The following is a 12304-nucleotide window of genomic DNA, read 5'->3' as shown; positions in this document are numbered from 1 at the left end:
CAGCACAGCCAGGTGGACTGGGGACAGCAAGGAGTCATCATGTCAGGTAGTCCTGAGGCATGGTCCTAGGGCTCAGGTCCTCTGAGAGAGAGAGAAAGAGAGAAAGAGAGAATTAGAGAAAGCATACTTAAATTCACACAGGACACCGGATAGGACAGGAGAAGTACTCCAGATATAACAAACTGACCCTAGCCCCCCGACACATAAACTACTGCAGCATAAATACTGGAGGCTGAGACAGGAGGGGTCAGGAGACACTGTGGCCCCATCCGATGACACCCCCGGACAGGGCCAAACAGGAAGGATATAACCCCACCCACTTTGCCAAAGCACAGCCCCCACACCACTATAGGGATATCTTCAACCACCAACTTACCATCCTGAGACACTGTGTTTATACTTGCGTACTATTGTTTGTAAAGATGAACGTGGTACCTTCAGGCATTTGAAAATTGCTCCCAAGGATGAACCAGACTTGTGGAGGTCTACAGTTTTATTTCTTGGCGTCTTGGCGGATTTCTTTTGCTTGATGTCAAGCAAAGAGCATTGAGTTTGAAGGTAGGTATAATGCATACTATTGTTTATTTTTTTAAATTTCAGTTGTTTTCGGTGGACCGCAGTAGACATGTTGTGGTCATTTGGCCCACGTGTCTGTGTGAAGGTCAGACAGTGTTGTGTAGGTCAGACAGTGTTGTGTAGGTCAGACAGTGTTGTGTAGGTCAGACAGTGTTGTGTAGGTCAGTGTTGTGTAGGTCAGACAGTGTTGTGTAGGTCAGACAGTATTGTGTAGGTCAGACAGTGTTGTGTAGGTCAGACAGTGTTGTGTAGGTCAGACAGTGTTGTGTAGGTCAGACAGTGTTGTGTAGGTCAGATAGTGTTGTGTAGGTCAGATAGTGTTGTGTAGGTCAGACAGTGTTGTGTAGGTCAGACAGTGTTATGTAGGTCAGTGTTGTGTAGGTCAGACAGTGTTGTGTAGGTCAGTGTTGTGTAGGTCAGACAGTGTTGTGTAGGTCAGACAGTGTTGTGTAGGTCAGACAGTGTTGTGTAGGTCAGTGTTGTGTAGGTCAGACAGTGTTGTGTAGGTCAGACAGTGTTGTGTAGGTCAGATAGTGTTGTGTAGGTCAGTGTTGTGTAGGTCAGACAGTGTTGTGTAGGTCAGACAGTGTTGTGTAGGTCAGATAGTGTTGTGTAGGTCAGACAGTGTTGTGTAGGTCAGATAGTGTTGTATAGGTCAGACAGTGTTGTGTAGGTCAGACAGTGTTGTGTAGGTCAGACAGTGTTGTGTAGGTCAGTGTTGTGTAGGTCAGACAGTGTTGTGTAGGTCAGATAGTGTTGTGTAGGTCAGACAGTGTTGTGTAGGTCAGATAGTGTTGTGTAGGTCAGACAGTGTTGTGTAGGTCAGACAGTGTTGTGTAGGTCAGACAGTGTTGTGTAGGTCAGACAGTGTTGTGTAGGTCAGTGTTGTGTAGGTCAGACAGTGTTGTGTAGGTCAGTGTTGTGTAGGTCAGACAGTGTTGTGTAGGTCAGACAGTGTTGTGTAGGTCAGTGTTGTGTAGGTCAGACAGTGTTGTGTAGGTCAGACAGTGTTGTGTAGGTCAGATAGTGTTGTGTAGGTCAGACAGTGTTGTGTAGGTCAGACAGTGTTGTGTAGGTCAGACAGTGTTGTGTAGGTCAGATAGTGTTGTGTAGGTCAGACAGTGTTGTGTAGGTCAGACAGTGTTGTGTAGGTCAGACAGTGTTGTGTAGGTCAGACAGTGTTATGTAGGTCAGACAGTGTTGTGTAGGTCAGATAGTGTTGTGTAGGTCAGATAGTGTTGTGTAGGTCAGACAGTGTTGTGTAGGTCAGACAGTGTTGTGTAGGTCAGACAGTGTTGTGTAGGTCAGACAGTGTTGTGTAGGTCAGACAGTGTTGTGTAGGTCAGTGTTGTGTAGGTCAGACAGTGTTGTGTAGGTCAGACAGTGTTGTGTAGGTCAGATAGTGTTGTGTAGGTCAGACAGTGTTGTGTAGGTCAGACAGTGTTGTGTAGGTCAGTGTTGTGTAGGTCAGACAGTGTTGTGTAGGTCAGACAGTGTTGTGTAGGTCAGTGTTGTGTAGGTCAGACAGTGTTGTGTAGGTCAGACAGTGTTGTGTAGGTCAGATAGTGTTGTGTAGGTCAGACAGTGTTGTGTAGGTCAGTTGTGTAGGTCAGACAGTGTTGTGTAAGTCAGACAGTGTTCATGTGTTTGTCTGTCTGTATGAGACACCAGGCCTCTCCTCTCCCAGTGATTTACTGGCCACTAGCTTGAGTTCCAGCTTTTGGGGGGTCTCAGACATTTCGCTCAACACAAAACCCAGTCGTGGCATATTATTGCTAGAAGGAATATGGAACTGTGGTCTGTGTGTACCGCTGCGAGTAAATTGCAGGAGTCACATGCTCAGCCATCCACAACACACTGGAGACATAAGTGTTTGTGTTCAGGAGGGTTTGTGTGTCTTCATCGCAGCTTGTATACAATTAAATAACGGTGAGCAATGTCATCAGGGGTTGATACACTTTTCAAAACAATCATGACCTTAAATGGGTGCCAGGGTGGGAGTGCCCTCATTTGAGTGAGTGGGTGAGTGCTGAGCGTGTTTCATCAAGATGACGCAGGTCTTTGTTAGTAACTGCTCACAGTTTACATTTAGGCCAACTGAATCATCAGAGCATCGCAGCGTTCTCTACAGTAGCTATTGCATTCCCTGGATTATAGATGATTATGGAAGTTGGCCTCAGTTTAGATCGTTGATGTTAACCTCTTGTGACATACTCTACAATGGCTATTTCTACTGTATGAACAGATGGTCGGGTTTTGTGAAATATTTTTAAAGAAACAATGTAGTTTGAGAAGCACTCTACTGAATTATACAATCATTTCAGTCTCACACGTAGATTCTGTTATTTTGTTTGTGGAGACATAGATTCTGTGCTGCCTGCTGTCTGTGGCTGGCACCTCGGTACTCTGGCGCCCAGGCCTGGGACTGGCGCAATGCTCAGTCTGCCCCTGGTATCAGCATTGTGAGAAACAACACATTTCAGGTTAGCACTTGGAGCTGAGGAGCTGTTGAACCTGGCACAAATAAACAGTGGGATATAGCCTCGCTACTGTATATAGCCTCGCTCCTGTATAAAGCCTCGCTGGTGTATATAGCCTCGCTACTTTATATAGCCTCGCTCCTGTATATAGCCTCGCTACTGTATATAGCCTCACCTCTTTATATAGTCTCGCTACTTTATATAGCCTCGCTACTGTATATAGCCTCGCTACTGTATATAGCCTCACTACTGTATATAGCCTCACTACTTTATATAGACTCAATCAGCCTGATTAACGGGTGTCTGTCTGTAGCCTCGCTAATGTATATAGCCTCGCTACTTTATATAGCCTCGCTACTGTATATAGCCCCACTACTTTATATAGCCTCGCTACTGTATATAGCCTCGCTACTTTATATAGTCTCGCTACTTTATATAGCCTCGCTACTGTATATAGACTCAATCAGCCTGACTAGCGGGTGTTTGTCTGTAGCCTCGCAACTGTATATAGCATCGCTACTGTATATAGACTCAATCAGCCTGACTAACGGGTGTCTGTCGGTAGCCTCGCTACTGTATACAGCCTCAATCAGCATGATTAACCGGTGTCTGGCTGTAGCCTCGCTGCTGTGTATAGCCCCGCTACGGTATATAGCCTCAATCAGCCTGACTAAACGGTGTCTGTCTGTAGCCTCGCTACTTTATATAGTAGTATAGTGTTAATCTGATTTTAAAAGAAGGACTTTGTAAAAAGGACTTTATAAATACGTTTGATTGATTTGTTGATTGTTCTAATCTATGACACAATAGTGTTCTAATCTATAAAACAAAGGTGTTCTAATCTGACACAATAGTGTTCTAATCTATAAAACAAAAGTGTTCTAATCTGACACAATAGTGCTCTAATCTATGACACAATTGTGATCTATTCTGACACAATGCGTTCTAATCTATGACACAATAGTGTTATAATCTGTGACAAAATTGTGTTCTAATCTACGACACTATAGTGTTCTAATCTACGACACAATAGTGTTCTAATCTACGACACAATAGTGTTCTAATCTACGACACAATAGTGTTCTAATCTACGACACAATAGTGTTCTAATCTACGACACAATAGTGTTCTAATCTACGACACTATAGTGTTCTAATCTACGACACAATAGTGTTCTAATCTACGACACTATAGTGTTCTAATCTACGACACAATAGTGTTCTAATCTACGACACTATAGTGTTCTAATCTACGACACAATAGTGTTCTAATCTACGACACAATAGTGTTCTAATCTACGACACTATAGTGTTCTAATCTACGACACTATAGTGTTCTAATCTACGACACAATAGTGTTCTAATCTACGACACAATAGTGTTCTAATCTACGACACAATAGTGTTCTAATCTATGACACAATAGTGTTCTAATCTACGACACTATAGTGTTCTAATCTACGACACAATAGTGTTCTAATCTACGACACTATAGTGTTCTAATCTACGACACTATAGTGTTCTAATCTACGACACAATAGTGTTCTAATCTACGACACTATAGTGTTCTAATCTACGACACTATAGTGTTCTAATCTATGACACTATAGTGTTCTAATCTACGACACAATAGTGTTCTAATCTACGACACTATAGTGTTCTAATCTACGACACAATAGTGTTCTAATCTACGACACTATAGTGTTCTAATCTACGACACTATAGTGTTCTAATCTACGGCACAATAGTGTTCTAATCTACGACACTATAGTGTTCTAATCTACGACACTATAGTGTTCTAATCTATGACACTATAGTGTTCTAATCTACGACACAATAGTGTTCTAATCTACGACACTATAGTGTTCTAATCTACGACACAATAGTGTTCTAATCTACGACACAATAGTGTTCTAATCTACGACACTATAGTGTTCTAATCTATGACACAATAGTGTTCTAATCTATGACACAATAGTGTTCTAATCTACGACACAATAGTGTTCTAATCTACGACACAATAGTGTTCTAATCTAGGACACCATAGTGTTCTAATCTACGACACAATAGTGCTCTAATCTACGACACCACAGTGTTCTAATCTACGACACCATAGTGTTCTAATCTACGACACAATAGTGTTCTAATCTACGACACAATAGTGTTCTAATCTACGACACAATAGTGTTCTAATCTACGACACAATAGTGTTCTAATCTACGACACAATAGTGTTCTAATCTACGACACCATAGTGTTCTAATCTACGACACAATAGTGTTCTAATCTACGACACCATAGTGTTCTAATCTACGACACCATAGTGTTCTAATCTACGACACAATAGTGTTCTAATCTACGACACAATAGTGTTCTAATCTACGACACCATAGTGTTCTAATCTACGACACTATAGTGTTCTAATCTACGACACTATAGTGTTCTAATCTACGACACTATAGTGTTCTAATCTACGACACAATAGTGTTCTAATCTACGACACAATAGTGTTCTAATCTACGACACAATAGTGTTCTAATCTATGACACAATAGTGTTCTAATCTACGACACCATAGTGTTATAATCGACGACACTATAGTGTTCTAATCTACGACACAATAGTGTTCTAATCTATGACACAATAGTGTTGTAATAGACATGCTGTTAGGGTTACATTGTGTGATGTCAAACAAACTCAGTGTATGGTTAGTCCAAGACTTGACCTCATGCCTCCACAGCCAAGAATGGCAGCCCCAAAAAATAAAAACACCGTAAAACACTTCAAACATGAATCAAATAGAGTATTGTACAAAAAAAGCTGTAGTTACTGCAAAAACAAGGCATTTATAAAACAGTTTGACATGGTGATTGGTTTTGCTCAGTGCTATGTTCTCGATTAAATTTACACATGCCTTCCATATGTGATTTTTCTAACCAAACTGTTATTCTGGGTGTTTTTGAATTAGCTCTGGCTAGCCAAAACCAATGTGACGCACAACTCCGTACTGGTGTGGGTGTTTGTTTTGACTCCCCAAACGCTGCCGGAGAGCGAGAGGGAGGGATAGGGGTCATTTTGGGGAGACATGGGGGCTTTCCAGGGTTGGCTCACGCTCAACGGTTTTGTCTGAGGGTTACACTCCGCTAACTGAGTCACACCTCTGGTATTCCTCAGGGGCTGAGGCTTGGAGTGGGCCGGGGGATTTCTGCCTGGGAAAAAATTGCTCTGCGTTGCACACACAGGAGTCTGTGGTGTGGTTTTACAGCAGGTCAGGCAGGGCAGAGACGACAGACCTGGGGCTGCTGGGGGATTATGTGTTGTCTCATCACTGCTACTACACTGTTCAGTCTTCAGCCCACACACTCATTGGCTCACATGTAACAGTTAGCCATACACATGGATAAACACAACGATATTTGTAAAGGTCTTTGAATTAACTTTACAAAACTATTCTACATCTGCATTTTGCAACAATGATTTGAGTGGGAATTATTTAGTTGGAGAGACATTTTGAATCCATATACAACTTCCATGTTGTCCAATAGTACTTAATGTACTTAACTGGATTATTCACACGCATTGTAAACATTCAAGATGAAGTATCTATGCGACCCATCACAGCCTCTGGGATTCCAGAACCATTCCAGCAGCTGTTTGTCGTTTAAGCTTGTCAAGGCCAAATATCTGACTCTGAAACTTATTAAAGAAGTTTCCCTTTACTGTTGTGAGACAAAACCACTAGGACATGAGCATGAGCTGAAAACCATCTTAGACAGACATGGGCTGAGCCTGACATACCAAAGGATGTGACCATGTTCATTAGTCTAATCCAGACAGCTTTAACAGCATGGCGAGGCACCAAGGCTATAGTGGCTCTGAGTAACTTGGGTAATCCATTGGTCATTTCTGTGGCTATGCAGGTCTAAAAATAGTAGCCTTTCGGTGTGATTCCGTCACGCTTGGTCGATCACAGTTAGGCTGAGGAACATTCAGAAATACATTGTTTTGGTCACCAGCTGGTCTGTGTGAAAAGTGATCATCCGGAGTGTGCTTGAGAGAAGCCATGTGTTGCAATGCTTTTCTTCCATTCTGGTATAGCACATGATTGAACTATGGTTTCTCCCTCTTTCCCACAGTCGTGGATGATTACAGCTCTTTTCCCAGATGTCAAGAGGCAGAAGAGGATACTGGACTTAACGGAATCACATGGGGCCAGAAGGACGTTCGTAGTGTGTGCATGTGTTTGTGTGTGTTTGTGTGTGTGTGTGTGTGTGTTGTTTTGAACATCGACTCACAACAAACCCCAAGCACCTCATCAGGGTACAAAAGTAACACATAAATCAGTGTATCTTGTCTATTCTGCTTGTAGATGGAAATGACCCGACAGAAGGAGGAGGACATCTTGGAAGACATTTTGGCCAAGTTTCAATCCGATCGCAGGTTGCAACAAAGTGGCTTTTAAAGAATGACCCGACACATGCAGCGTTTACTGCGAAAGTGAGAGAAGCTGCGTTTTCTGCTATCAGTTTGAACCCTGGCTCTTTTCAATCCACATTGCGGAAGTTCAGCTTTACAGCGTGATTTAACTGTAACGGCAAAGACTGCATGCACGGTAAACGCTCAATCGGAAATGACCTTTACATATCTGTCACGGAATCTGTAACACTTTTCAGATTGAACAGAACCCTTAATATCTCAATGCCTGTGTCTCATACAATAAATATTACTGGGACAGACAGTCAACTGGGATACTAATGGAACGCAGAGCCTGAGAGACAGAAAGAGAGAGATACGTCACAGCAGATATTATACTGAATGGGAACAGAACATGTTAATGTGATTCTCATTCAGTCCTAAAATCTAAAAAGACCAAATGTATCATCATTTGTCAATATTTGTCAATGACGCACTCAGCACAAGACTGTCAGAAATGGCGGGGGGGCAGTTATTGACACATCACCCTTTGCCCATGTAAAGACAAGTTGCTGGAGTCGACTCGACTATCACACGTTTGCCACAGTTGCTCTCAACAGTGTATTTGCTCAACTCAAACACGTTATGATTTATGTTTCTAGCTCTCTGGTTAATACAGGTCAATATTTGCGGAGGAGTCGTGAGCAGGGCTGGCAGTTCAGGGGGTTTGGGTTTAGGTGAGGGCGAGCAGAGGGGCTCAGGGTCCTGCGAGAGTGTCAGGACCTGAACACGGCCAGTCTGACACCCCCTGTGTTTGCTGTTCCATAGCCCCTTCCTCTCTTCTCTCCTCTCCTCTCATTTCATCTCCCCACTTCCCTCATCTCCTCACTTCTCTTCTCATCTCCTCTCCCCTCCTCCTTCCCCTCCCCTCCTCTCTCCTCTCCTTTCATCTCCCCTCCTCTCCTCTTCCCTCCTCTCCTATCCCCTCTTCTCCTCTCCTCTCCCTTTCTCTCCTCTCATCTCCCCTCTCCTCTCCTCATAAATGTGCCAGGTGTGTTGAATGGCTGCCTGACTGTCTGCTGGTGATCTCACCTCAGCTACCCCACACCCATTTCTGCTCCTACCACTGCAGTATAGTTATAGGTCAGTTAGGCCAAAGGTCACATGGGGCTGAGGCGAAATCAATACTGCACAAACAGAGTCACTTACAGTAGCTTAGTTAGTTTTAACCATAGGATGACTTTGATGATTCATTTTCAAAACAAATATGAAAGATTTTCTATGTGCTGGGAAGCCGGGCTGTGCTCTCTCTCTCTCTCTCTCTCTCTCTCTCTCTCTCTCTCTCTCTCTCTCTCTCTCTGAAGAAAGCAGCAGCAGTAGTGTGTCTGTGTCAAACTGTGTGGGAGGGATGCGTCTATGATGAATGTCTTGATCCATCTTGTATAAACCTGTCCTATTTCATTTGCTTTGGGAGAGGATAATCCTGATTTCTTCTTGGCAGAGCACCAATAGCATTATTTCCCTCAGCTCAGCAGGAAGCATTAAAGGTTCAACTATGATACTATGATAAATGTTGGGGAACAGAGAGGTAGAAAAAGGAATATATACATTTTGATATCTCATATTGTGCTATTAACTCTACTGAAATGACATACAGGGTAGCCTAGTGGTTAGAGCGTTGGACTAGTAACCGAAAGGCTGCTAGTTCAAATCCCCAAGCTGACAAGGTACAAATCTGTTGTTCTGCCCCTGAACAGGCAGTTAACCCACTGTTCCTAGGCCGTCATTGAAAATAAGAATTTGTTCTTAACTGACTTGCCCAGTTAAATAAAATTATCTGTATTTCTTCATCAAAATTGAATTAACGGTAAATTAAACTACTGACCTGCATCTCAACATTTGGGACAAAGTGATTACTTGGTGTGAATATAATCCCTTCACCATCAAGGAAAGACATCACAGAGATTGACATACAGCTGCAGTGTCACATGGAGGGAGTATTAAAGAGCCATGTAATCGTTCATGGCTGTGGGGCAAATCCTCTAAGTTCAACTGCCATGGAGGCAGATGTGATACATCATTGCATCTGTGAGATGTGAGAGAGGGGGGAGAGAGAGAGAGAGAGCGAGAGATCAGATCTAGGAAGACGGTGCTCATTCATCTTTGGTGTCAATCCGTTAATGAGATTACACTGTTCTCCTCTTATTGCAGCTCATCGATTAACACCGGATGTCATCGCTCTCAAAGTCTCTCCCTTTAAAGCCATTGGCACCCTTTCGCCCCGTCAGTGCTCTGTTATCAAAACACCTTGCCCTCAAAGTCTTTAAAGAGGTAGTGGGGAAAGAGGAATAATCTTTAGAATTGTGATAGTGTTAAATTATTGACACTATATAAACTAGTCACCCCGCAGTGTTTGTTATTATACCCCTGATGAAGACAGATTGTCTGTCGAAACGTTGGATATTAGGTTATTAAATTATTGCATCTGAGCTCCTAGAGTGTGCGGCTCTTTTTCAGGAAATAGACATGACCACATCAGTAGGAGGACTTGTGACAAACCTCAACTTCCAGTCCATTTAGAAGAGTATCAGATTGTCAGAGCAAGCTGTCAAATATTTGACAAACAGCACCAATAAAAGTCCTATTCTGTTTCCATGGAAACTGAGAGTGAGAGAGAGAGAGAGAGAGAGACAGAGAGAGACAGAGAGAGAGAGAGAGAGAGAGACAGAGAGAGACAGAGAGAGAGACACAGAGAGAGAGAGAGAGAGAGAGAGAGAGAGACCTGCAGGCAATACTGAGATCAAGTGCCTGAATTGTAGGAATTGTTATCAACGTTTTCTACTCCCAAAGTATGTTATTCAGCTTTTCTAGTCACAAAAAATGTCACTGCACACCAAGATGGCTGTTAATGTGGGTAAGCCTTCAGCTACTTGAGTTCACTGATCAGCTGTTGTCAAAGGGGAAAGTACACATTATCCAGGCATAAATAGTTTGGTGGACAGCTATTCCACAAATAGTGCCTCAACAACCTGAAATGAGGTGATTAGTGATTAGTGAAACGTCTCAGACAGATTGGAACGAGTCACGTAAATATAACAGAGGAACATGTGAAAACTTGATTCTGACGTTAGAGCCAAACTATGATATTACATTTGAAGAGTTTCATTCCAAAATGCTCTATCCACCAATTTATCCCATTTGTCAACAGATGACAATCATCAGATTGTTTATGGGTACCTTCACGTGGGTGTAAAATATATTTTTTTATGAATAGATTTTGGATGGGTATTAAAATGGGCTTTGAGGAAGAATTTTGAACACCTGCTCTTTCCATGACATAGACTGACCAGATGAATACAGGGGAAAGCTAGGATCCCTTATTGATGTCACTTGTTAAATCCCCTTCAATGGGGTGTAGATGAAGGGGAGGAGACGGGGTTAAAGAAGGATGTTTAAGCCTTGAGACGATTGAGACATGGATCGTGTGTGTGTGTGTGTGTGTGTGCCATTCAGAGGCTGAATGGGGAAGACAAAATATTTAAGTGCCTTTGAATGGGATATCGTAGTAGGTGCCAGGCACACAGGTTTGTGTCAAGAACTGCAACGCTGCTGGGTTTTTCCACGCTTAACAGTTTCCTGTGTGTATCAAGAATGGTCCATCACCCAAAGGACATCCAGCCAACTTGACACAACTGTGGGAAGCATTTGGAGTCAACATGGGCCAGCATACCTGTGGTATGCTTTTGACACCTTGTAGAGTCAACATGGACCAGCATCCCTGTGGAACGCTTTGGACACCTTGTAGAGTCAACATGGGCCAGCATCCCAGTGGAATGCTTTTGACACCTTGTAGAGTCAACATGGGCCAGCATCCCTGTGGAACGCTTTGGACACCTTGTAGAGTCAACATGGGCCAGCATCCCCTGTGGAACGCTTTAGGCACCTTGTAGAGTCAACATGGGCCAGCATCCCTGTGGAACGCTTTAGGCACCTTGTAGAGTCAACATGGGCCAGCATCCCTGTGGAACGCTTTAGGCACCTTGTAGAGTCAACATGGGCCAGCATCCCTGTGGAACGCTTTAGGCACCTTGTAGAGTCAACATGGACCAGCATCCCTGTGGAACGCTTTGGACACCTTGTAGAGTCAACATGGGCCAGCATCCCAGTGGAATGCTTTTGACACCTTGTAGAGTCAACATGGGCCAGCATCCCTGTGGAACGCTTTGGACACCTTGTAGAGTCAACATGGGCCAGCATCCCTGTGGAACGCTTTAGGCACCTTGTAGAGTCAACATGGGCCAGCATCCCTGTGGAACGCTTTAGGCACCTTGTAGAGTCAACATGGGCCAGCATCCCTGTGGAACGCTTTAGGCACCTTGTAGAGTCAACATGGGCCAGCATCCCTGTGGAATGCTTTAGGCACCTTGTAGAGTCAACATGGGCCAGCATCCCTGTGGAACACTTTTGACACCTTGTAGAGTCAACATGGGCCAGCATCCCTGTGGAACGCTTTTGACACCTTGTAGAGTCCCATGCCCAGATGAATTGAGGCTGTTCTGAGGGCGAAAGGGGAGGGGTGCAACTCAATATTAGGAAGGTGTTCCTAACGTTTGTATACTCAGTGTATATCTATTGTTTAGCTGGAATGTTCGTGTTCTGTATATACTGCTTCACTCATTTCATATGTAAATACTGTATTCCAATGTATTTTAGTCAATGCCATTCCGACATTGCTCATTCTAATATTTATACATTTCTTAATTCCATTCTTTTACTTTTAGATGTGTGTATCGTTGTGTATTGTTAGATATCACCGCACTGTTGGAGCGAGGAACACAA

Source organism: Oncorhynchus mykiss, chromosome 10, assembly GCF_057628025.1.
Source record: "Oncorhynchus mykiss isolate SJ-2025 chromosome 10, ASM5762802v1, whole genome shotgun sequence".
Taxonomy (NCBI): Eukaryota; Metazoa; Chordata; class Actinopteri; order Salmoniformes; family Salmonidae; genus Oncorhynchus; species Oncorhynchus mykiss.
This window is presented reverse-complemented; position numbering follows the sequence as displayed.